Below are 26,164 nucleotides of genomic sequence, written 5' to 3'. Positions count from 1 at the left end.
TTGTCCTAGGCTCCCCATACTATACTCAAACTTGAATATTGGTAACATATGTTAACTTCCATAGAATTTGTGCAAGTTGGAGAGACTTTGCCATTTAGCAATCCCTACATACTTGCGATGTAATCCAATAGACGCATATCGGTAGCATGGTCTGCACTTGAAAGTCAATGGATTGCACCTTATCATGCACTAACGTTTCGGAGAAATTTTCAAGAAAGTTTACGATGCGGCATTACATATTACATGCACATTACGACTATGTATCCATTACCGAAAAGTACCAGTTCCAGAAGATATGGTAACTTCATGCTCCTATTTATCTATGGGGTTTGTTGAATGGTGTCTAATGTCAACAATCTATTTTTTGTATTCCTCCAGAATTTGCTCGTGAACAATGCTAGAGGTCACTGGCCAATGCGAGCTAATTGCATTAAAAGTTATACACGATTTGCTGAGCACGCACTGCATACTTGTCACAGTGCAGACGTTGAATGAATTCTGCCATTCCAACATTTTTTTTTTTTTAAATATTATCCACTTTGCAGAATATTCTTCATTTCATTCATATCTGCTTCAGACTAACATACAGGTAAGTAGCTCGAATTTCACCTACGACATTCTGAAACCCTTGGTATGCGACATGTGCCAAGGGTTATTGTGCGATTTTCACTTATCCTGCTCACAAACAGATTAAGAAATAAATCTGTCTACGTTATGCGGAAAAATGCATTGTTCACATAAAGCCCATTTGTATGTATGAGGGGATGAAAATCGATATGTCGTGTGGAAGAAAAATGATTTTGCAAGGCTAGGATTTTGTTTATGAATGCTACGATGCAATTAAAGTCGATCCATATAGGGAATCAAGAACTGACGTCGCAGTATAATTGAGGAGAGTTGCTAGCTTTTAGTATGTGTCGGCATTTTTATCATGTGACACTATCCCGCTTAGAATTTATCTTAAGATATGTGTTTCCTCATCATCAACGGCGAACAACCGGTATCCGGTCTAGGCCTGCCTTAATAAGGAGCTTCAGACATCCCGGTTTTATTATTATTATTCTGTTAAGGAAAAGTCGCACCGCGTCCTTGAAGAACTATTGTGCCCCTTTTGCTGGTTATAGCGTACCTGTTGATCATAGTATCTCAAGTAGGCCTGTAACCGTTAGGAACTTTAGTATGTTCCCCACTCCCAGATGTTTCAGCTTTGCATCTGGTATTAAGTGTTCTCCCAGATGTATCGACCTACTTTGCATAAGTGCCAGACACTGTCCCAGGACTTGCATAGAGGTTTCGTCCTCCTCCTCACAAAACCTGCAGGCAGTGTCCGTAGATATCCCTAGCTTCCCTAGGTGATAGTTCAGCCGACAATGACCAGTGAGAATTCCCACTATGATTCGAAAGTTCTTTTTGGTGAGGTTTAAGCAATCCTTTGTACGCATGGGTTCGTATCCCCCAATAAGCACCCTGCACTGCTCCATCCCTGGTATGCCCGCCCAATATAGTTCCCTCAACCGTTTCTCTTCGTTTCTTAGATTCATAGCCATGAAACCGTTTCCGATTCCACAGAAGGGTTCTGGCCCGTGTAAAGGCATCCCTGCTCCCTTCTTGGCTAGTTCATCCGCTGCCTCATTGCCTTCCGACCCAGCATGGCCTGGAACCCAAAGTATCCAGACCTTGTTGGACGGGCCGAGTGTATTCAGTCTCTCAAGGCATTCCCATACCAGTTTAGAGTTCACCAGATTGGACCTAAGTGCCTTGATCGCTGCTTGGCTATCGGTGAGAATAGCTATGTTCTGCCCCCTGTAGTTCCTTCCTTCCCGGTTTTGCGCCGAGGTCCACCAATTCGATATCCCTAAAAGCTGTTTGGGGTCCTGGCCTACGCCATCGCTCCATCTTAGGCAGGGTCTGCCTCGTCTTCTTTTTCTACCATAGATATTGCTCTTATAGACTTTCCGGGTGGGATCATCCTCATTCATACGTATTAAGTGACCCGCCCACCGTAACCTATTGAGCCGGATTTTATCCACAACCGGACGGTCATGGTATCGCTCATAGATTTCGTCATTGTGTAGGCTACGAAATCGTCCATCCTCATGTAGGGGGCCAAAAATTCTTCGGAGTATTCTTCTCTCGAATGCGGCCAAGAGTTCGCAATTTAAGATATGTGTTTGGGGGTGCTTTATGTAAGATTAGGTTATGCTCCCACATACTGCTCTCCTATCAAAGTTTATTTATGTGGAAAGTCCCATCCTAGTCGTGAGACTAAGGATCCACTATGGGCAGCTGATCGAGCCTACTAAAAACGAATGAAATAGTTTTTAATAACCAGAATTTTTATTGTCTCTTGACAGTCTGAGACAGTCAGACGTTGGCCTAGGGTTTGTGAAAAGTTATGACCCGGATGCGCTCCATGACTCCAAACACAGTCCTGTTTTTGGATCCTGAAATGGTTATTATCCCAATGGTACCAGTCCTACTTAACATTGCTTTTCTACTCAAGCTCCGCCTCTCCTTTTACTACAATATCCAAGACTGGCAATTGCAACAATGTCTCTAGGGCAAAAGTGGGTGTATTCTTCACGGCACCGGTAATGCAGAGGCGATTGAATGTTATAAGCGGGGACAATCAGCCTTTTCTTTACTCGCCATACTAGTACTCCATAGGTAAGTACGGGCTTCACAAGACTTTGTACATCCAGCACACCGCGTCTGGTTTCAACCACCATTACTTGGCATATATCTCTTTTTGGGGCGGATTTCATAATTGATGCGACAAAAAATAGAGAATCTAGAGAAAATAACGAATAAATAAATCGGGAAACCGGAAGCTGGACGCTTCCTATATGAAAGGCATATTATGTGAGAATATCCACTTTCGCGTTATACTGACATTTGTAGTGACCGCGGCTTCGCGACGGGAGCAGAAGCTCATTCGCCTCTTTCTGAATTAATTTGCTCAAATAAGGCATTTCATAATCTGTAATTACCCTAATGTTCGCCGCTGATTACACATTATTGAATGCATTCGGGCGAATTAATGTCAACCAAAGGCGAATGGTTTGCCGCAATCCGTAGGTGCATGCACATCTTGCTGCAATATGAACTCAACAGAGTTCAAGGCGAGCGTAGCGGCATGAGCACCGGTTCTTGGGTGGAACAGTTGGATTAGGTGAGATAAGGAAAAAGTTTTGGATTGGCACCGGAGACAGCCGGGAAGACGGAAGGTGACGTTCGAAGAGTTTTCGCTGGAGCATCTGGTGAAGCGGATCTTTGGCCACATCGACAGAGCCAGGAGTGTAAATGGATACGTTGGAGCAGAGCAAATTGCGGATGGCTTTAAAAGCGCCGATGCGAGTTGTTATCCCAGGGGGGGTACTCGAGGAGGGCGATCAGACCCGTGTGATGTGCCACCTTATGTGGTTGTTGCCAGTCCACTTGGCAATACCTTACTCTTCTTTCTTTGTAAATTAGATTATGGTTAGTCGGAGCAGCTAAATGCCAAAACTCCAGACTAACCAGCTATGGGAGCAGCAATTGCCTGAACTCCACAATGATCTAGTCAAGCAGTGTAAATTTTGGGAGCAGCAAATTGCCTGGACTCCACAGAATAAAACACGTTAGGCTTGTGTTCGATAGTTCCAACGAACTATGTATTTTTAATTCATATTTCCTATTTTATACAATTTTTACCTATACTTAGTAGGCCCGTACATATGAGTTTACAGTATTTTAGAGAAAATATTACATAGTAGGCAATGATAAGTTTACAGTATTTTTAGAGAAAATATTACATAGTAGGCAATGCTAATGTGGATAAGTTTACAGTATTTTACACCCGAGTCGGCAAGGGACTCATCCGAAGTGGCCCTGCCACGAAGCCTCACCGGAGGTTATTTGGTACCATGGGAACCGGGATGGCCTTCTGAGAGCATATGCTCCGGGAGAATTCCTGGAGGATGTGTTCTCGGCCCGGTTATTTGCGGTTGGCCCCCTAGTGGCAGTTTCACGGTGGTTGTGGTTATGCCTACATCGCGGGCAGAGCTCCTCGGGGCTCGAGCGTGGAGTTGCGCTGTACAACTCGGGTGCCGCACTCCTTAATTGCAGCAGAGGTTTTAGATAGGCCTCGCATCCACTGGTATGAATGCTGAGCCTGCACTCAGTATAAACCAGGACCGCTGTGCTTGCATGGCGGGGCTCTGATTGTGGTCACGTTAAACCCCCCAGGACTTTCATCCCAGCGGGAGTACCACGTAAACCTGGAAGGACTCGATGTGATTGGTTCAACACCAATGCTGGTATCGTTCAGGATTTGACTTCTGCCATTGCGGACAATTGTCCAAAGGCTTTAATTTTGATTATTTCAAAACCTAAGAACTCGTGTGTATCAATTGCCGCAGAAGTTCTAAAATCCAAAGGAATGTACTATCCCCGTCGTCTCTTCGGTGTTTCAACTTTGGATATTGTCCTTGCTCGAAAATTCATTTCGGATTCATGTAAAGTTGATGTAAATACCGTTGGTCGGTGGACATTCTGATGTTACAATTATTCCGGCGATATCACAATGCAAGCCAAGTGTCGTTTTCGCTGCCCGATCTTGAGAAAATTTCAATGCGCAGCCATAGCAGCAACTACGAACTCTCAAATGTTTTTTTTTTTTGAAAAGGAAAATCAAGTAATAAATTATATAATTCTGAAATTCATATTGTAACGTTCTAAATATTTTTTATCCACTAACAGAATCAGCATCACCATAAATACACAGCATGCCGAGCTCGGAGTGATTCACCGTGTAAGTGTTAATTTTTTTTGTTTAGATTTCATTTCTTTTTCTTTTTTTTAAATTTTTTTCTTCTGATTTCATTTAATTTTTTTCTTTTTGTTTGTATATTATTATTTTCAATTTTCTTTTATTTCTATATATTTGTTTTTTTTTTGTTTGGCCTGGATCAATATATAAGAATTTTGAATAATTTTTATTGATTGGAGGAGTTCCTACCTCTCTCTTCCTCCTTGAACCGCAAAACCTTTGTAGGGACATCTTCTGAAATAATGCCCTGAGGATGTCAAAGATGGGAGGGAACCTCAGGGGCCGCGCCCCAATAAATATCTGAGGTAGAAGAACCTATGATCGGGATTGTCATCCGTCGTGGATCTTCCCTCTCGATCGCGGCACTCGGGTCCGGCGACTTACGGCTCCACGCGCCCGGTCGAGCCGTTTTTTTTATTTTTCAACTTTAGCTCGCGTTATGGTTTTTTTTTCGTTGGGCCGTCGCAAAGTCCTTCGTTTGTTGTCTATTTTGAAATCCGGTACGGACCCACGGATCGGTATAGACACGTTAATTTTGTAATAATGACACGTGAGGGATCAGAACGCTCAAAGGACTCCCCACATTCCCGAGCCTGGCTAGCACAAAGGTGTGCAAGAACGTGTCGACCGAGCACTTTGGAGCTTCAGTCTTTGCGGCCGGACCTTCACGGTCAATTTCGCCAACTTTTTAGGTTTCTGGGATAGCTCTTCCGTCTAGGTAGGCCACTTAGGATGATCGTTTCACCCTCCTATTCCGATAAGTTCATTACACATTCAAAATCTGGAATTTACACAGAAACGGCAACTTTCACCTAGGGGATCATGCTCTATACCATAGCCTATATTGTAGGGGTTTATAGCCAATTACTAAAAATTGTAGTAATATACTATTATTAACTTTATTTAAACAGATATCGGTATGGAGAATGTTTCGGAGCCTAGGACTCATATGGTGGCAGCCTCTTGCATTTTTTTAGATTTTTCGGTTGGGTAGTTTCTGAGAATGGGTCCGTTAAAGAAATGATAATTTTCAACCCACAGCAATCCCAAAACTTTCCAACAAATGTCCAAACTAAGCTCGGCTTTGAAAGGAAAGTATTAACCAAGACCTTTTATTTGATACCCCACATTACTATATTTGGTGAAAAATATTACACTCCCCTTTTGCATGTATGGAAACCCCCCTTAAATTCGACGTAGAACAATTTAACTCACTGTATAGCGTTCACAGTTCCCACCTTTCCACCAAAATTGGTGTCAAACGGAACAGCGGTCTCCGAGAAAAATATGTGTGACAGATAGGCAGAGAGACAGTAAACCGATTTTAGTAAGGTTTTCTTTTACACGAAACCTTAAAAACCAAAGATAAGATAATTTTGTATTTGTTTCTATACTAACACTTTGTCGAACCTCCTCTATTTATAATAACATGACAGATTCTTTTGGAAGGTTTATATAATTTTTTTTAATATATTTCTCCTCATCCTCTGACTACAGTAATCGCTCGAAAATTAGAACCCCCAGAAATTAGAACAAAACATTTATTCACATGTGCTGCTTTTAGGTTAGAATAAATGGTTCTAATTTCTGAGCTTAGAAATTCGTTTTCTGTTTACCTTGTATTTCTTTTTATTTTATTGCCCATTTTTCCCATATGGTTTTTTCTTCGAGTAGGGCAGATGAATTTGTCTACACACTGAGCATTCCCACCCTAGACCCTGACCAGAGCCGTAGTTAGAAAATTCGGACGCGCAGAAAAACGGGGCCTGGGGAGTTGAAAATTGAAATCATTGAAATTTCTATTCTGGACCCGGGTCCGGTGATAATTCCCCCTTCGCAGCCCTCCCTCTCTAAACACCACTCACCTTTAGAGAACTAGCCTGAAACCTTTTAAAGCATTACTTTGGGCTAGCTTTGCCATTCTCCCGCCTTAGGGAGCCTTCAAGTCAGGCAATTCCTTTCACCAAAGGGAGGGAAGAGACGAAAGGAAATTATTAGTTCAAAAACCCCCTGTCAAACTCAATCTTCCTCACAACAAAAAATACCTGAACCTAATCCGCAACGCTCAACCTGTCAACGACGATCAGCATCACTCTGAAAATGCAGTCCGGAGAGAGCTACCCTGTATCTGCATAAAATTGCTGACCTTCCACAAGAAAAAAAGCATGATCGGCGTTGTGCGCCACCCTATTGTAGAGCATAGTCAGGGAATCGTATTTTCTCAATCCCCGCGGGCCTAAGTTGCCGAAGAGTCGCGTAGTTCATGTGCCTCTTGACTTTTTTCCCCAAGAGAGTTGTCACTAATTTATTATATGGGCACAATAGTTCTTTAAGGACGCGGTGCGACTTTTCTTTAACAGAATAATAATTTAGTATATGTTGCGATTTTTCATCTCATAGAGCAGGAAACGGCCCCCTCAATATCCGCAAGAAGGAACCGATTTGTGAAATTAATTTTCTAAAGTGCCTAGCATATCCGCAATTTGGCGAAATTGAAGGCATTTCTGATATCAGGCGCTGCGAGGAACACTTCTGGTCGAGATCAATGCTGTGTGCCTCAGCTCGACGTACAGCATCGGAAACTTCTATCACATCATCCACTGTATATCTCCTTGCTATAAAACCGAACTGTCTTGGAAGCAGCCGACAGCACGTATTCTTTTGGTGAATCTACACTTTTTTTTTATCTTTTCGAGTTTTTTCTGGTTGTGTCAAGCATACAGTGTTCTCAGAACATATCCAACCGAAAAATCTAAAAAAATTACACTGGTGCACTCATACAAAATCTAGGCCTCGAAATACATCCCATTCCGGTATCTTTAATAATAGTATGTTACCATATTTGAGAAATTTAACCGACCCCCTATCCCTTAGGTTCAACCTACAAGTACAAAATTTGGCACCATTATGAGCAATAATATAATACAATTTTGGAAAGTTTGAAAAAATCCAGCTATTATTAACAAATCAACTTGTGCTCAAGGTTTGGGACAGCGAATTAATACCTGGCGACTGGCAAAGAGGCATTATCTGTCTCATACATAAAATGGGAGATATCACACAGTGCAGCAATTATAGAGGTATCACGTTGCTGAGTGCCATCTATAAGATATTCTCCGCTATCTTACTAGGCCCGATAGCACCATACGCCCAGAAAATCATTGGTCCATACCAAAGAGGCTTCACTCCAGGCAAATCAGCAGCAGATCAGATTTTCTCTGTGCGGCAAGTGATGGAAAAACTGTTGGAATATGGGCATCAGTTGCACCATCTTTTCATCGACTTTAAAGCCGCCAATGATAACAATGCCAGGGTAAAACTGTGCACGGCCATGAGAGAATTCGGTATCTCGACGAAATTGATAAGACTGACTAGACTGACCCTGACCAATGTGCGAGGCCAGAAAAAATCAGCAGGATCACTCTCAATAACATTCGAAATCAACAACGGTCTACGACAAGGAGATGCCCTATCATGCGTCCTCTTTAACCTGGTCCTGGAGAAAGTGATCCGTGATGCTGAAGTAAATGCAAGGCGCACAATCCTCTTTAAGTCCACCCAACTACTGGCCTATGTTGACGATATCGAAATCATGGGAAGAAAGACCCGAGACTTACAAACTGCATTTATCTAGATCTAGCAGGCGTTGATTGGCGCGAGGTCTTGGGGTTCACATTAATGAAGGCAAGACAAAATATATGGTGGTAACGTCAGCACCGAAAACCAACCAACCAACAACATCAAACTGCACTAGTCAAACGGGAAAAATAAGGATAGGAGAATACAACTTTGAGACCGTTGATAATTTCTCCTATCTAGGGTCGAAAATCACAACCGATAACAGCTACGATGATGAAATCCGCGCACGATTGTTGGCAGCCAACAGAACTTATTTCAGCTTACAAAAACTGTTCCGCTCGAAACGTCTCACCACAGGGTCAAAGCTCTCACTGTAAACGACAATGATCTTGCCAGTACTCATTCTCGGAGACTTGGATTCTTAGCAAGACAAATTACGAACTCTTGGCCGCGTTCGAGATAAGAATCCTCCGAAGAATTTTTGCCCCCTAATAGATCACGGTGGCGGGTCACTTAATTCGTATGGATAAGGATGATCCAGCCCGGAAAGTCTATAAGGGCAATATCTATGGTAGAAAAAGAAGACGAGGCAGACCCTGCCTGACATAAAGCGATGGCGTAGGTCAGGACGCCAGACAGCTTTTAGGGATATTGAATTGGTGGACCTCGGCCCAAAACCGGGATGTCTGAAGTTCCTTATAAGGCAGGCCTAGACCGGAAACCAGCTGTTGCGCCGTTGATCATGATGATGATCGAATTTCTGATAATTTAGGCACTGGATACGACCTTTCCACTTGTGAGATTTCCCAACCACAATTTACTTGTGCAGTCTAATCTTTAAATTGTACATAGAGCGATTCGAATTCTACTTGTCATGGTCTCTGAGATTGAAAATTGACTTTATATTGAAACTTTTTTTTTATGAGCGACTTTTTTGTTCGAGTAATGGTCGAATAGTCATGATCGCATTAGCACTGATTCAAGTTTTGGAAAAAATACATCTCAATTGCTCCAGGTGGTCACTAGCAGAAATAAGTTTCAATATCGTATCTAATTTAGGACGGTGAGTCACTAGAAGGGCCAAATGTTAAACTTCTTTCCTAGGAAGTGATTGCCAGCAAATAAAATCCATAATGAGCTTAACAAATTAGAATAAATCATCAATCATAGATAGTCTTACAATAAAAATATATCATATAAGGCCAACATCAAAGACATACACGATTCCCACAAAGATTAAGTGTACGCTTTAATGACACGATCATACATTACACTTCTCCCAGTGAAGGTCATAACACTTGCAAGTGGAACGAGATAGAAGAAAGAAGAAATCATGCAACAAATCATGTCTTTATTGCGTAAGGTCCCACGTCTAATGGCTAATAAAAGCACTTTTTTTCGGGCCCCTATCTTTTCTTTGAGATACTTACTAGCCATGCACGTGGAGCAATGACTTCGCTTATTCGTTACAAGACTAGACAAGTTTATAGAAGGCTGTAATGCACATTCAAAACATTTCTTATGAATCAAAGTTGTGAAAGCAGAGAGCGCAGCCTAAACATCTTAAGATTAAGAACCATAAAATTGGTGTGGCTAAACTGTCTTAGGAGGCTTCTCATAATGGTTGAACTCCACCGTTTCTTAACTGAAACATACAGTTTGGGCCATGAATGTTTTGAAATAGTTCGAAATGGATGGAGCATCTTCTCCCTGTACGGTAACTCGAAATCAATGAGATTTACCGAAGAAGCAACATTCACTCATTACTCACTTGGGCTCATTTTTCTTAATGTCGTTTCGTTTCTATTTCTGGACGGTTGTAAACCGTAAAGCACTCAAATGGTATTTTCGTAAGTGATTTGAAAATTTGATTAGTTTCCATTAGGATCTGATGGTTGGACATCAGTCTTCGGATGGAAAATTAGAAATTGACGTGTTTAGCAATCGAATCTATTGAAGAAATGATCACTGATCATCAATTATCTACATTTGAGAAGAATGGAGAAAAATTACGATGAAGTGTTAGGATCCACGCGGCAATAACAAAAGAAGATTGCGGATATATCATGTAAGATTGGTTTCAAAGATTTAATTATAGGTCAATGAAAAATAGAGAAGATAACTGAAGAAGTACAGTTTATAGGTGTGGGTTTTATTCTTCAATGAACAATGAAATTAATTTGACTGACAGATTGCCCAAACTGAATTTTTATACCCACTTATGGTTCCATGAGTATCTATTCACAAGGTAGATTCTAATAAATTCCAGTATTGACATCTCCACCAACGCTAGAGACGATGAAGGATAAAGTACAGGCCAGATCAATAAACGTCAAAAGTGAAGGAGCGTATAAAAGGAGTACCCCTGCCGGGGTTTATAGGGAACAGAGTCTCGATCCGGAGAAATTACCCTTCACCCAGCTTGGGGCACAACGTGCACCAAGCCATAAGGAATATGGTGAGGGCTATTAGAGTCCTCTATAATGGATCGCAGATGGAGGAAAAGAATAATAAGGATACGCCGAACTCCGCTGCACCAACAGTGTCACAAGCCAAGTGACACCTAACCGCACTACCATCGAATCACGGCGAAATAAACAAGTACGTGAAAAAGAGGGGGATCCTTTAAATAATCAGCAGGCGCCTAAGAGAAAAAAGGCAGACAGGAAATTCTGAAAACCAGCACTAATAGCTCTGAAGGAGGAAAGCGTACAGCAAATGTAGAAAAGTCGACTAGCGTTGCGAAGCCCAAGACGAACGTAAACGATGGATCCGCAAAAAACGAAAGGAAAAGCAAAAGTGCGAACCCGTCCCGTCCAGTAAGGACAATCTGTCCTACGTGGAGATACTCAGAAAGGTAAAAGCAGATCCCGATCTAAAAGATATGAGCGGAAATGTGAACCGAATCCGAAGAACCCAGAAAGGGGATCTCATGTTCGAGCTGAAAATATCCAGCGTGGGTAAAACTGATGACTTTCGCACTCAGGTGAAAAACTCACTTGGGGAAAATGCCGCAGTGCGTGCCCAAAAACATGAGATCTACATACAATGTAAGGATCTCGATGAATTGACATCGAAAGGAGAAATTTGTACTGCTCTGAAGGAGCAATTCAAGTTGGAAGAACTTGCCGAGCAGTCTATTGTGAGTTTACGAAAAGCCTATGGAGGTACTCGAACGGCCACAATACGAGTACCAGCGAAGGCAGCCCAGAAGTTGTTGGCGGCCGGAAAAGTTCGGATTGGATGGGTTGTCTGCCGTTTAAGAGAACAAACTTCACTAAAGAGGTGCTTTAAATGCCTCATCGATGCAGAAGGTGTGGGGAGAAGGACCATATTGCCAGGGAGTGCAATAAGGACCACAAATGCCTATTGTGTGAGGTGAAGGAGGGACAAGATAACCGGCATATTGCCAGAAGTAGTAAATGTCCGGATTTTAGGAAGGCGCTCATTGCAATGAGAAAATGAGGTTTATTCAAATAAACCTCAATCATTGCAGGGTCGCTCAGGATTTACTTGAGCAGACCACGTTCGAATCTGAGCCGCACAGAAACCGTCACGGTAGCATATGGGCCACAGATTCGACTGGCGGAGTGGCGATATGGGGTTGTGGTCGACAGACCATACAATGTACTGCAAGTCAGGCAGCCAGTGGCGTTGTGTGGGCAAAAATAAGTGGTGTATATGTAGACAGCTGCTAAGCCCCACCAAGTCTGACACTGTCTGAATTCGAGGAAATGCTTGATAATCTTGTTGTCGACGCAAGGGGATGAAGTCCAAAGGTGATTTCAACGGTGGGGCCCTTGAGTGGGGTGCCTACAGAATCGTGATGGGACGATTCAGAGGCCGTTCATCTTCGCAGATCACGTGTCCCACCCTCTTGCTGAAAATCATCCAGCAAGAGGAGAGCACCGACACTTTCCAACCCCCTCTGAGTGTGACGGCAATTCCGCCAGTCACCAGAGACGAGCTGTTGGATATCTGCGGTAGAATAGGAGACAATAAATCGCCGGGACTGGACGGAGTACCGAATAAGGCCCTTAAGCTTGCAGTGAAATCTAGACCGGACATTTTCGCTGAGTTGTTCGAAGCGTGCATGTCCGAGGGAATATTTCCAACGGCATGGAAGCGGCAGAAGTTGCTACTTCTGCCTAAGCCAGGTTAACCTCCAGATGAACCGGCCTCATACCGACCCATATGTTGTTTGGACACTGTGGGGAAAATCTTCCAGCGGGTAATCTATAATAGATTACTCGCGGTTGTTGAGAGCCAAGGCGGTCTTTCAGATGGCAGTATGGGTTCCGTAAAGCCAGATCAACCACTGATGCGATCAAATTGGTTCCTGGCTTGGCCGAAGATGCAATTCATGGAAAGGGTAGTATCAGCAAATATTGCGTGGTAGTAACCCTGGATGTGAAAAATGCATTCAATTCGGCCAATTGGAATCTAATACCGAAATCTTTAGCGAAGGTTGGTATTCCCGGCTATCTCGCTGCTATCGTCGATAGTTATTTAACTGAAAGGAAGCTCTGGTATGACACCGATGACGGACCCCAGAAGTACGTTGATTCCGCGGGTGTCCCGCAGGGCTCCATATTGGGCCCGCTACTGTGGAACATCATGTACAACGATGTACTTAATCTTCCCCTTCCGAGGGAAGCCACAGTGGTGGGTTACGCTGACGACATAGCGCTGGTTGTTGTCGCAAAGCATCTCGAAGATGCTGAATTATATTCAAGCGAGGCAATCGGTGCTGTTGAAAGTTGGCTAAAGAGCTCTGGTCTGACACTGCCGGAGGAAAACAGAAACATCACTAAGGGCCGGAAGAGAAATTACGCCTGTATTAGAATCGGGAATCATATCATCAATTCCAAGCCGACCATCAAATACTTGGGGGTGGTTGTGGACAGGAAGCTTAGCTATAATCAGCATGCGCGGTATGTTTGCGAGAAATCATCAAACGCAAGTATGGCCCTGGCAAGGATAATGCCGAACGTGGAAGGACCACGGCATACCTCTAGGTTGCTTATAGCCAGCGTGGTGACCTCGATCATGCTCTATGCAACCCCAGTTTGAACAAAGGCGTTGCGGATGTCAGGCAACGCTACCAAACTGAGTTCAGTCTACAAGAGGACAGCCCTGAGGTTCCGCGGAGCAGGAAGGGAGTCGGGAGTGATTTTAGTGGGTAAAAATCCTACACGCTGGTGTGTCCAGACCAGTGTCTTTTGAAGATTTCCACCTCCTCACAAAAAAAAGTACTGGATCCCAGGTTAATTTATGTGCATTCCCCTGAGTCTGTTGGAAAATTCAAAATTCCCTAATCAAGCACGAACTGCAATGAATGTTCATCTTCTTTGTGCTTCGAAATTGACGATAGTCTATTTTGATTCCATTCTATGAGCCACTCATGAATATTTATACAGGCCTACTCAATAGGCCCATGCAACTCAGCAGATCAAAGGCCAATTTTCATGCATTTAAATCATTTTTGTTTGTCCCTATTAACCCAGTCACCCCAATGTTGAGGTACTTTGCATTCATTTTCAAAACAAAGCAAATAAGGTCTGCATAATGTACAGAGCATGCAAAACCACTTTCCGATATTTTCCATTTCATGATTGTGCGGTCAACATTATTTCGCTATTTCAATATCAAACATTGGAGCAACTCTTTTGAAAAACCGAAATTCGTAATTAGCGGAAATGATATTATTGTCATACCGGGGGCACTAAAAAACACTGACCTTTGCCTTCCATTTACGTACTGCCGCCGCGGCCACTATAAAACGATGATAGCGTACTAATGGCGATTCAACGATAAAGCAAGACCAAGGCTAGAATAATAACTCTGCATCGTGTCAAAGACCAAGGCAGCCGCTTAGCAGTGTGGGGAGATAATAGAATAGAAAAGAATATAATAGAAATAGGAACGGGAAAACCTACTGCGCTGCATCTATTCCACGCATGCATACTACCTGCCAGCAGACAGTAGAATCGCTTATAGCCGAAGCCCGAAACGAGTTAGACAGATAATAAATAATTTCATGAAGAATCGAAAGAATTATTCATGGGACGTGACCGAGTTACAAATTTAGAGCAATGCCCTGATTGAAAGCGCCCCGTTACATGCTGTACTATGCAGATACGTTCATATGTGAAGAGTTTCATTATCGTGTGTGAATGGGCAATGAATATATCAAACCTTTCTTCCCATCTACTCCATAGCCCACTAGCATGTGTGAAATGTTGGGAATGGAGAAAATCTATTCATTTATCTGTGACGTAGTCGAGAAGCACCCGAGACAAGCATGTCACGTAAAGGAAACAAAACCAAACGCCAACTTTTACCTTTTATCGCTAACGTTACCGTCATCATATTCTCCTTGATGGCTTTAATTGAGGAAGGTGCAAACGGTTTCCTATGCAACGGTGGGACGTATTTCCGATTAGGAACTTAGAATTGAATGAAAATTGACATGCATTTTCCAAAATTGGCCCAACAGAAATGCTTTGAAATTGACAAGTTTCAGAGTATGAAATAAAGCATGCATTTTTATTTGAGAATTAAACTTCAATTCCGGGCCCTTACGACTAGTTAAAGGTTTCTTCAAGGTGGGGCAAAAGTAATCACTCTATTGGAGAATGCTACAACTTTTGCAAATGGCGCCAATTGTCAATTCGGTCAATTAAACAAACGCAGAATACAAATCAACAAGCAATGAACCTCCGCAAGAACGCGGATTAATTATTTGAATTTGTTTGTTGTTTTGGCGCAGCGTAAATTTCGTCGCAGATTTCCTGGACTGCGCTGCGGCTCCTGGCCACTAGCCTTGAAGACGCTGGAACAACATGGCTAAACGCCACAAACAATCCCAGAGGGGTATTCCTCAAAACTTGGATAGAGCAATACTAGATAGAGTATAAATGCAAATATACGGATCAGAGAGTTCAACGTGACCCAGGGCAAATTCCTATCTGGATTTGTGCATTGCTGACGCGCGCCTGAACTTTAATTTTAGGAATCCTCAACGGAAACTATAGACTCTTCCTTACGATAGCGACCATAACGCTATTCTTATTGAGGTTCTGTTTGATGGACGAAGAGTCCGCCTTCTGCCGATGGATAGTGGCGTCCACAGACTGAATTTTCAATAAACAGATTGGATGGGGAAAACGATAGTACAATTGCGCCAAGTGACAGGAACTTGAGCAACGAGGAAATACTTCAGTATCTTCTCAAGCTGGAGAGCTTGACGCTGGGTACAATTGAACAAGTCGTCTTTAAGATTAAATCTCACAATAATATGGAAGGATATGAAACTGCAGCCATAAAATGGTTAAATAAAGTGAAAAGCCTTCTGCTCACTGCCATCAACAAAATCTATCGGAGATATGGGGACTATCATCATACATTCCAGTGCATCAGCTGTTAGCTGTCGACCGTCAAACGCGTCTAACCTACGCTCAAGCCATTCTGAATCTCATCGAGGAGAATGGTGATTTTTCATTTTGCCGGTTACGTGGATAAACAAAATAATCGTTTCAGGTGCACCGAAAATCCCTGTATATCCCACGAAGAACCATTAAACCCGCTCAAAGTTGCTGCGTGGTGTACTGTTTACGCTGGAGGAGCCATTTTTCTTTCCGCAGGGCAAACGGAGACTATGGACGGCATGCGCTACAGATTACCGAATGTGTGCTCGGAACTCCAATACTAGCAACTTCTGGGATTGGGCAAGCAAACTCCCGCCTCTTAGCATACCTTCAATGCAATGCCTTCCTGGTGGATTACTTGGCCACCGATGCACCTAATGCTACAAGTTCTTTGTAGAAAGAGGTGGTTTGGAAAGAGTAAACCATTCTCGAAAATACTCAATATAAAAGTGCAGAAAAACGCTCTACGACACTTTAAAATGAAAAGGCTACATCTAACCGGAAGTTATTGCAGGAGCTAGGGCTAGGTACTCTGCGATGTCTCCTGATGGCAAACACATTGAAAGGGAGTTTATGGAGCTCTCGAGAAACTACCAAATATGTAGGACATCATCCTGAACTGAAAACCAAACAGCGGAACAGTGTCCAGATGTGGATAGATCATCGTTGATTCTGCTTGGAAGGAAAATAGAGTCGTCCGAATTCATAAGGAAAACCTAAAATGTGCACCATTCTGTATAACAGTGTCAGGCATGAAAGTCACGCCGAGAATAAATATCTTACATTCGATGCAACTGCATCGTACACACAAAGCGCAACCATCGATTTGCCGCCAGAAATCGCGGTCGAACTGCTAAAAGGAGGCAAAGTGAAAATAGGCTTGGTCGTTTACTAGATATATCTCCCCCTTAGAGGCAGTGAACATCGATCAATGCAACCGGCCAAAAAGATGCAGAAAATGTGGAGGAAGTCACATCCAAAAATGCAAAGCTAATCCTGAATGCATACATTGAAAGTGGACCTATTCTCGTCTTTTGAAAAATGCGAACAACATCCTGGCTGTAATCTGTGAGCCTTCACGTAGCCTAGGTCAAACATGAAAGTGGATGTTATGTTCGCGCAACGGTACCTCAATATGAAGAAATGTTAGATTTATTAATTTCGCTTGTTAAAAAAAGTTAAAAGCCCAAAATCATAGCTGATAATTTTAACAGTTGCGTCCTGAATTTGGGCAATTCAGTTCCAATCTGCACCAGGGTTTTACGAAACTAGATTAGGTGTTTGTAAACACTGAAAATATATTCACTTTCCAAGGGGCGAGCTCGGAATCAATAGACGCACGTGATCACCAATAAGCACTATTATACTCGCAGTGACCATCAGGCAATTTGCTTTTCGATGACCATGTCGCAAAGGAGGTTTGCGTTTATAGAAATGACGGGCATCTGACCCATAAATGCCTCTAGTTCAGCATAGTGAGAAGATTGGCGCGGTATAACCTTGACTTGACTGCTGCATTTTTAGACTTTATAGAAAATAGCACTTTTAATGTTTCGAACGGCATGAAGTTTGATGCCACCATAAACATAAACTAGCTATTATCAAAGCGACATATAGTGGCGCAGATTGTCACTTACTGCAGCGATACAAGAATTAAGGTCCAAAGCGGAATCCGCCAGGGTTGCATCTTTCCGACATTATTTCTTCTTCTTTTACCGATGGAAGACTTCAATGGACCATGAAATCTTCCATCAAACACCTCAACTACGTTGATCATATCAGTTTCCTCTTTCACCAGGACATGGACCTTGGCTAAATGCCTCTAGGTTTGGAAAGAGACAGGTAGAGTTGGACTGAAGATAGCACCAACAAAACCAAGGTTCACAATCTGACACTCTCCCTATCTTCATTAATGGGCAGACGTTGCTTAATTTGTATATCTAGGAAGCTTCGCTTCTGCCGACAGTGGCACGAAACGGGATGTTATCTGACGGGAGAGACTGTTTTGTATTAGTGTTCTTTCTAGGTAGCTATGTGGGAGTAGCACATGGAAAGTGGACCCCACTGTCACTCGAAGGGTATAAGCCTTCATCAACACATGTCTCCGACGTATCATCGAAGTACGCTAGCTTGATACTATTTCAACAAAAGTACTTGGTCGGCGCACAGACCTATCATCCGTACGCGGTGTGATGGGAAGGCTGCAGTGGCAGTGAACAGGTCACACATAAACAAGAGGCGACGATTCCATTTCTGGCTATGCCATACAGTGGAATCGTCTCTACCAGGATGGCTGATGAGTGGACACAAGGGTACTTGGCACAGAAAAGTAGAGCGGCGGCGCGCATGTGTGATTGATGCACTGTACACCACTAAGGTATAAATGGCAACCCTATATATCATTATAAACAACGCTAACCTTATATGCAAATTTTTCGTAGCGGCTTCCTTTCTTCTTCTCCAACACCAAAGCATTCGACTAATTTTCATGAATCAAAGAGAGCGTTCAGTGTCATACCTATGTTACCCTGATAATAGCTATTAATGTCCGCAATGTCCGCCCTGGATAGAGCACTTCACTCTCTGCCGACACCACCCAAAAGAGTAACATATAAATAGCATTACAACTGAGCTTCGAAAAAAGTACAGCAGCAAGTACTCATCTATAAGCGGTCAAACTATTGGTGAGATTGTGAAGTTACGAACTGTATGCTTTTGGCCGAAATTTGGCGGAAAGTAGGAATTATATCAGAACCTTCCGATTAGAGTGTTATTCCTAGTAGGGTCTTCGAGCTCACTGTTAGGAACACCCAGTTGACCTATCAACGTGCTTGGCAGAAAAGACACAAACTATTTTTGTTACCGAAGTCAAATAAACAATCGTCAAACCCGTCACCATACCGACTGATAGACATTATAAGGAGGATGCTAAACTTTCTAAAAGTAGTACGAAATAAAATACTGTGTGTAGTTCTCATATGCCCTTCAATTTTCGCGCCAATAGGTGTAAACCTTCCTGAATAGAATGCGTGCGACAGATACGACGAATCATGGAGTAGGTAGGATAGGTATCAGTTGCCGCTCCCAGAAACCCAATTAGCCCTGTGATGCCACAAACTCCTAAGACGGTGACTACTGTTACGAGAGCAGGGAGGCAGAGTCGGCTCGGATCTTCAAAGCCAGCCCATACCATTCACGAAGGAAAGCAGCTAGATATCTGTCTGAGGTCCCCAAAGAATGGTTTGGGCCAGTGCCCCGTGTAGACCGCTGTAATCTTGAATGCATTTGCACGCGTCTGGCAGAGGAGCTCTCGTGATCGGGCTACATTATAAGCGGGTCAAATTCTCCTTGACTTGGCACAGCTCGGAAGTCTTCGCCATCTAAGGCCCGCGGCTACCAGGTAGTGCGAGTAGACTCCGCCCCTGACAGCCGCCAGCGAAACATCGACTGTATTCACCGAAGGGCTGCCAAGAGCAGAGCCTCGCCTGGCCAATCCGTCAGCCCGCCCATTCTCCTCTTTTCCTATGCTCGGGAACCCAGTGGAGGATGACCTTGAGCGTGCCGCCCAAACGGTTCAACCATTTCTGCCCTATCCCAACAGTACGATTGATGAAAGTAAGATTTTAATTTATTACAATTTCAAGAGCACTGTGAAACATAGGTTTTCTATACTTTTGATATTAAAACTCATTTCGCATTTACCCTGGATCTGAATCAACCAGCTGGAAGCAAAAAAATTAACCAATCTAAAAAGAGAATAATGTAAAATGCAATACGTGCAAATCTTCAGATATTTTCAAGATCTGACCTCTCATGTGGCTGATGAAACTGGGTTGATGCATAATTCCATTCAATATAAGCTTACGAGTTTCCGATATCTAAGAAACTAAATACTCAGTATTGAAGAGGAAGAATAGAAAAGAAACAAATTCGCCGCTTTTAGGTTAAAAATTCGAGTGGATTACAAAGTTGCAGCGATGTCCAAAAGATGAATATTATGCGATGAATAGAATACCATAAACGAGATAATAACTTCCTCAGAAATGTAGATCTGGAAAAACTGGATCTAATTAATGTGGTGTACTTTAAGAAGAAGATTTTGTTGTATTTTGGTTTGAAATAAATGTGTAATTAGCTCGCGAATTTGATTGAATTCACAACTAACCCCAAACCACGCTAAAAAAACGAGAATTATTTCTGCATATATTTTATGACACTTTGAACTAGACTTGGGAAGGTTCTTCGCACACGTTCTTCATCTAAAACCATAAATATTTTCAGCTCACGTGAACATGTTTTATTTCGAAAATAATTTTAATTGGATATATCATTCTCAAACTCCGCATGAATAACCTTAGGTCACAAGAATACTGGAAAAAGTTACGAATATCCGTTCTAATACAGCAAAAAGATACTATTGAAACGTGACGACCATATTTACAGATAAATTTGGCATATTTATTTTGATTTCCCTCGAGAATTGAGAACTATTTTCATATCCAATACGCTATTACCTTCTCAATTTGGCTTTTCCGATTTTAACCTTTCATGCCCGACCGGAAAACCTCTCCAAGGAAATGTTAATTACTGCACACAAACATTTTTTTTTCCTCTAAAAATCATTTCTCATCTTCTAGAGTTTGGCCGAGATCCATTAAGAAGTCGAGAAATCAAGAAAAAAATTGAAGACAATAATATGTGCGGAGATCGTCCCACGGAGCTGTTTGGCTGACGCCATCCACTTTTCTTATGTCTTGCTTCTTGGCTGCATCACGACTTTAGTTTCTCCATAAAAGTGACACTACTGATTCTGAATATCTCAATTGACAACGAAATGAGACTGAGGGGGATATAACACAGTAGATGACTTTGTCTTGGATAAGATGGGGTTAATGGCTCCATTGTCCCGGAGATGTCTTCCGTGCTCTTATATGTATGTTCTCAATTTGCGCTTTTATAGTTTTGCGCCTTTTCGTCTATGTGAACCAGTATATCACAAACTAGTTCTTGTACTAAATTAAGTGAACTAAAGTATCTTATCATATGTCTTATATTGAGTATAAATTGAAGTAATCAAATTAGATGTCCATATTGTCTTGCAAGTGGGTACTAACATTGGAGGTTCTCCTGCAGAAAACCTAGTATTCAATCTCCCCAAAATTTGCATAGATTATAAACAAAGGTCCATGACAGTGAAATTAATTGCAAAATTTGCTAATAGCCTCACTTCATTGTGTTTCTGAGTTCGTGAATACAAAGCGGACACAATAAGCTGCACATTTAACATAATAACAGCAAGAAACCGCCTTAAGCTTAAAAGTAAAAGTTGATGTTTTTTCATGTAGGTCATGGTACGACTACAATTTCGAATTTCATTGACGAAATTTTGTATTAAGTTACCTCTAAACAATACAACCGTTGCATTTCGCTTGCACGCCAAAGTTTGAAATTACTACTTTTCGATAATGCAAATTTCTATTTTTCCCGTAAATTAGCAAACCTCCAATAAGAGATCGTAAAATGAAAATTAGTGAAACAAAATGTTAATCATACGGTAGATTTTATCTGCACTTTGTTCCGTAATAGATAAACATTTAATTATTCTTTCCCCGAAGGGCAATGATAATTTTCAATCAATTGGAGAGCATGTGAATCAAGGTTTTTTTTTTAAATAAAGCATGTGAAATCTGTTGATGGAACTGTTAATATCTACTCCTTTGATTGTCATTATTTGAATAAGTAAATAGATCACTAACGGATTTATCCAACAGTTTCTAAACAAAGAGTGCCACTTTTACATAATTGAAGTTGAAAGTGTGACCTATCCACTGCCACTCCTACTGATGACACGGCGGAAACAAATGGTAGTGACCACTTGCAGTCTTTGAATAACACTTTCCATGCACATCTGCTTTTATATAACATCACAAAGGCCATATTGGCCCCGAATAGCCTCGACTTGATATTGATATTAAGGTATCTGTATTTCCAGGTTTTAGACAAAATACTGAAGGTGGATCTAGCGTTGTTAGTCCATTGGATAACATGAAACTCGGGGCAGAAACAGTGCTACCAAGAGAATAAAATATTATAAATCAACGACCTTCCCATAAATACAAATAGGAAAAGTGTGATGATCAGCCAGGCTGAGAAACTTGGTTTTGCTGGTGTGTATCTAAGTACAGCTCGGTTTGCCTATTTTAAATATATGATTCGGTGCGAGAGCATTCAGGCGTCATCAGCATAAACGGGGTGTTTGAGAAAAAACCATATAGTCCATTGAAGTCCTTCACGTCTTCCGGCAACGTAGGATCATCAATAATAAGAAGAAATTTTAGCAGAGACAAGATACAACCCTGACAGACTCCTCTGATATTTTATATCGATGTAGCACGTGACATTTTGTGTCATCATATGTCGCCCTAACTATTAATATTTCCAGAATGTCTGCATAGAGCATGTTAGATACACTCCCTATTCACGCTGTTAAACGCCCTTTCAAAATCGATGGAGAACAGATGGAGCAGGTATCTAAACTCCGCATACTGCTCCAAAATGACCCAAACGATGTTGAGTGATCAGTGCAAGAGGACCCAGAATAAAAATCAACTTGTCCTTTTTGTGATGCCCGAAAGCAAAATTTGCAACTAATACCATTCAACAAAATCATTAGAGAGCACAATTGTATTCTGAGCTATCATTTTACCCTCGGGACTAAAAACCCAACGATAGACCAAGTGTAGAGTATCCCCAACATCATCGAAAAGGCTTTTAAAGGAAAACATATCTGCACTGCGGCTTTGCTGAATGTTGCTCAAGTGCAAAGGTTGGGATTAAGGGGCTCTTGAATTTAAGCTAAGGGAGCGTTTTTCCACCTGTTGTCACTTCCGGTCACGCTGCTCCGAGGGCAGAGGTGAGGCAGCGTCTGAAGAGTTGCCTCTGCCCTGGACGAAACCGTCAATCATTTTTGGTTTTTTGATTTTTAAATGCTTGGGTGCTATGCCTCAAACTAGGGATCCGTGGACCAAAAAACATGGGAGTAAGTTGCTCCCCATTTGGTCCGGTCTACCATCATGTGGATGTGGACTTAGAATCCCGCTTATCCTAAACAACTACATCGAATTATTGTGAAATCCCGAAATTTTTTCGAGTACAACATGTGGACTGCTATTGTGAACTAAAGTAGTTGTAGTAGATCTATAACAAACAAATTTTTGAAGTCTTATACGGAAGAGTCTTAAAAACCACTGCTGGTGAATATCGCTTAGTAAAAAAAATATGTTTGCAGGATCGTCTGCGCAACATATTAGAAGAATGTTTGTACAAGAAGATAGAATAGAATGGAGCACGCAGACGGTTTTACAAAGACTGCAGGAAGGTAACTTATGTGTTCAAAAACCTGCCAAAAAAGCCATTTTCGATCGAAAAAATACGGAATTGATTTTGTGACCACAATCAGAGCCGTGGTGTGACTAGCAATAATGATACCAGCCTATACTGAGTGTGTGGCTCAGCATTTATACTAACGGATGCAAACCCTACCCAAATCTCTATCGAACTAAGGAGCACATCACCCGAGTTGTAAGCGCAACTCCTTGCTTGAGGTCCGAAGGTCTCTGTCCGTTTAAACTAACCACAACCCCCTTGAAACTCCCATTAGGGAATCAACCACTAATAACCCGAGTGAGAACACATCCCCTAGAGATTCTTCTGAGACATAACTCAGGGGGGCTATCCCGGTGATGATTTGTGGTCGAAGTCCCTTCAGATGAATCTATGTGCAAACTTATCTGATCGCCCTAATTAGGCCCTGAAGCATTCGCCTACTGTATCCCAATCAGCAAGTCAATGTGAAAAAAGCCTTTCCCGATGCCACTAGGTGGAGGTTCTCTTCAACTGCTTGGTTTTGATTCGGACGACAAGGTTACTGCCTCGTTACTACCTTAGAGCAAATGATAATAAAAACATTCTGGAGAAAAATCTAATTCCACCAATAGAAGGAAAAAGGACCCGAGTTTTGAACATGGTGTTATATTGCTGCCTACCCAATTTCAACTCATCTTCTTTTCGAATATTAGTAGAGACGAAATGCATAACTAAATTTATCTATCTTTATTCGTCGACACAATAAATTAATGACAATTAATAGGTTAGTAGAAGCAACAATAAGAAATCTCACCTTATGCTAGGATGATATCACGTCTGAAGAAATATCGAATAATAATTGATGCCAATCATACATTATTGTTCGCAATATTCATCCATTTATCTACCAGTTGAATTCGCTTCTGTTTCCGAAATAGAACCTGAAAGAAAAAATATATATATCATTAGTCCAGGGAATAAGGATGAAAACTCTTTCTTAATTTAGACTTTTCATTTGAAAATAGCAAAAATATAGTTTATGTATGTGGCTTCGCACCGGTGGAGGAACTACAAATTCTAAATATTAAAACATTCTCCACCATCTTCAAAGGGAAAAGCGCAAGAAAGGAGAGCTGGAGACGTGAACGGAACTGTTTTGCTGGCAGCCTGTGAGATCAGATATGTGTTGATCGGCAATCACAAACCGAAAAAGGTTTAAAAAAGATATAGGCAGTGTAACACCAGCAACACCCAATAACTTTTTGATAAAATTTGATTTTATTATTCCAATTCGAGGGCGATACAACTATTATAGTCATTACATTTTTAAAGTTTTGTGAGCAAAACAAAACCTTATTAAAATCGATTCAATGTCTGTCTGTCTGTCACACGCACTTTTCTCAGAAACAGGTATACCGATTGACATAAAATTTGATGAGAAGGTGGGAACTGTGACCGCCCAGACATGCAGTGAGTAACATCTTTCTACGTTGAGATTATTTTTTCACCGAATATAGTCATTTTGGGTATCAAATGAAAGGTTTTGATTAGTACTTCTCGATGTCGGTCTTAATTTTGACATTGAAAGCCGGGAGTGTGGTGGTCGAAAGTGATGATTTCGTTCGTCGAATGGATCCCTATTCTCAGAAACTACCAAACCCAAAAATATGGAAAAAAATCATGAAGCTACCTCTATTACTACTCAAATTGAAATAATAATAGTATATTTTACTGTAACTAACTATCAATATCACACTAAAGTCTGACATGCTAAATGCATATACATAACAGGCTACATGCAAATGAGATAGTTCTGCACTCAAATATACTCAGAGAAGAAACAAACAAAACCTTTCATACCTGAAGCGCCGAGCTTCCAGTTTCCCGACTTGTTATAGTATGATTTGTCTTTAGCCCCCGTTTCGGAGGTTACCTCGTCATCGGCGCTAAATTTCTTTCCAGCGAGCATTCTCTTGAGGTCTGAGAACAGAAAAAACTCTCTGGGGCCACATCTGGAGAATGCGGAAGCAATTCGAAGCCCAATTTATGCAAGATCCCATCCTTTTCATTGATTTTTAAACAAGGTGTATTGTCTTGATTAAACAGCACTTCCCTTTTACGCTATTTCATCCTTAAAACGCTCCAATAACGTTATGTAATAGTCGCTGTTGACTTCTCAAGAGGACGATCGTTTCGATTCTGGTGTGAAATAATGGAACCAAGTATCGTTCCTTGTCACATATCGACGCATAAATTCGATTGTTTTATGAAGGAAGATTTCAAACACTGCTCAGAATCGTCAACTCGTTGTTGTTTTTGGTCGGTTGTGAGTTCGCGTGCAGCGTTCACATATCGAAACATTCATGCACGCCTCAGCTATCTCGATTAACCTCACTTCGCGGTCCTTATGGCATTTTTAGATGTTTTCGTCGGTAACCGCCTCTTTGGGGCGTCCACTGCGTGTATCGTCCTAGGTGCTCATTTCGCCTCGTTTAAACTTAGCAAACCTTCTTCGTGCGACGTCCAAATAATGTTCATCAACCCAAAGCTCGGCTTCAACAGTACTTTTTTCGCCAAAAAGCAATGCTCTATCAACACACATGAAATTCCTTTTTATCCCTTTTCTTGAAACTAACAAAAGTTGCTTCACTCAAAATGCTTTATCCTACAAACTAATAGACAGCTGTCAAATTTGCACATGTGCCTTTTGAAGGTTAGTGTTGACTGAAAATCATATGGATTTAATACAAGTAGCGCAATCTGTGCATTAGTCTACAAACATTTCAGCCCACCTGGTATGTTCAGAATAGAAGTACTACAAGACGATACGTGTCCATCCAAAAAGAAGAAAGCAGAGCGCACGGAACACCCCACTTACGAATATATCAGGCATCAGATGCGCACTACTGATGTACTCAGCTGCGGACGATAATATTTCATATACTAACGATAATCTTGCGATTCGTAAACTGATTTGGAA

General features: G+C 41.7%; 1 protein-coding gene across 2 annotated transcripts in view; it reads right to left on the bottom strand.

Moving 5' to 3' along the window:
* The window catches only part of LOC119648807, a 100,434-nt gene that overhangs the window by 25,998 nt on the left and 48,272 nt on the right, over nt 1-26,164 (bottom strand). For both annotated transcript variants that reach the window (XM_038050656.1, XM_038050657.1), the window contains one exon: nt 23,999-24,125. The gene's annotated coding sequence lies outside the window, so the exon portion shown is untranslated. The remainder of the gene's footprint in view (nt 1-23,998; nt 24,126-26,164) is intronic.

Source organism: Hermetia illucens, chromosome 2, assembly GCF_905115235.1.
Source record: "Hermetia illucens chromosome 2, iHerIll2.2.curated.20191125, whole genome shotgun sequence".
In the NCBI taxonomy this organism is placed as follows: domain Eukaryota; kingdom Metazoa; phylum Arthropoda; class Insecta; order Diptera; family Stratiomyidae; genus Hermetia; species Hermetia illucens.
The sequence above is the reverse complement of the archived record's forward strand: the minus strand, read 5'-3'. Positions and strand labels throughout refer to the sequence as shown.